Raw genomic sequence first — 1,852 nt, 5'->3', positions numbered from 1 at the left:
TTACAAACTGACTCCGGCCCCCCCACCAGAGAAGGGAAAAGTCATGTGGCCCTCACAGGAAAAGGTTTGGGGACCCCTGACATAGACTCTCCCACCAGAAGGGGTATAAATACTTTACAAGATACAACGTTGTGCCTCTCTTTTTGCCTCACCAAACACAGAAGCTGTGTTTTCGCTCCAAGGTGCTATTAAAGATGCACATTTCATATGGTATCACCACCTGCGTTTTTCCACCCTCCCTCCTTTCTTTTCCCAAGCACCCCCCCCTCCGCCCCACTATAAAATCAATGCCAATCATATGATTTTCTTTACTTTTACTATTTCCCATTTTGCCTCTATCTTATCTGTGAAAGTGACAGCATTATTTACAATCCCTTAGCGCAGGATTTGCAGATACCGAGAATGGCGCTGGTGATGCTATCGGATCTGCCAGTGGCCTCTGGGGAATGACTGCGTGTGGACATGCATGGCTACATCTGCGGCCGTTGCAGAAACAGAAACACAGAGAGAGAACCCTGACAGGGAAGGGGTAGACTAGAAGGAGGCGGGTCGGGGTGTATGGAACGCGTGGAAAATGATTAAGAGAAAATGGAGAAAAAGGAAAGTCAGGGAATGACCTCCAATGATGATGAGAATAAGTCAGACATTGAGAGATGGTTATGAGCCGTGCTAATGATGAGGGGATGGAAGCCTCTCCTCGGCCTTGGGCACTGCCAGACGAACATATTTTTCCAGCTGTTTCCCCACTCTGACCTGCAACCCCCCCTGTAGAGGAATATAGGAGATATGTGTGAAACTGGTGCTCGCCCGCCAGCTGAGGGGGTAATTTCTGCATCTGGATAGAGGGGCAAAGGTCATCTCTGGTCGGTGGGAGGCCAAACGAGCCAGTAACAGGAAACAGGAAGGGGTTTGCATCCAGACAAATTAGGCTTACCGACCATCAGAGCGGTTTATGTGCTGTGGTATTATCTTTCTCTAGCCTTCAGCGTCAAGACTAATACAAACCATCAATGACAGCACACAGAGTAGATTCAGTGCATTTTGTCAACTGACATATATATTTTGTCTCTTCTCTTGGGGCAGAATTGAAAACAGCAACATCGTAATAGAACTCTGCCGGATGAAGCGCAAGAACACTTGAATGAAAAGATATTATAGCTTTGAGCAACTGCTCTGCAGCACTTTCCTTTTGTGTGTGCATGGTATATTTTCTAATCAGTGTGTGCAGGGGAGGTGGCGGGTTCGGGTGCCAGTGGTTTGGCCTAAGGGCTAGCCTTTGACCTGGGAAGATAGCTGTAAAACAGCAGGGGGTTATTTCATGTTGTAAATAGCAAGTCACAGACATTTCCTTGTAAAAGTATGCATACCCATTATTTTTGTGTTTTTTAGAAATATTTATCTTGTGACTGTCTATCAGAGTGATGTGAAAATCAAGAAAAGGACTTTTTGAGATTGTGGTGTAAAGAGCAACCTTCCAATGCCTGTTGCTCTCCTATAGGTGGATGTGTTTTTCAGCACTTATCTTCGTATGCAGGCTTGCTGCTTCAATCAAGGTTTCCCACTAATCTTTCCAACAAGCAGTGTCACCCTCCAGAAAGAAATGTCTCGTGTTATAGGAAAGGGTGGCGAACTCTCCCAAGTCTTACTCCTCATCCTGTCCTTGCTGGCCACCTCTGTGCAATGATGCATTTTGTTTGCATTGTAAAATAAGAAGCATCACAGTGTCCATTTGAATTTTTGTGCGCCAAGTCTGTCTTGGGTAAGATTTCATCTGCACTGCTCTGTAAAAGTTTTTGAATTTCACAAGTTCATATTCAGCCCGCTTGACTCCAATACTCAGCATAACAAATTG

The sequence above is a fragment of the Poecilia latipinna genome, unplaced genomic scaffold (assembly GCF_001443285.1).
Source record: "Poecilia latipinna isolate Pla-1442-1.1 unplaced genomic scaffold, P_latipinna-1.0 Scaffold1257, whole genome shotgun sequence".
In the NCBI taxonomy this organism is placed as follows: Eukaryota; Metazoa; Chordata; class Actinopteri; order Cyprinodontiformes; family Poeciliidae; genus Poecilia; species Poecilia latipinna.
This window is presented reverse-complemented; position numbering follows the sequence as displayed.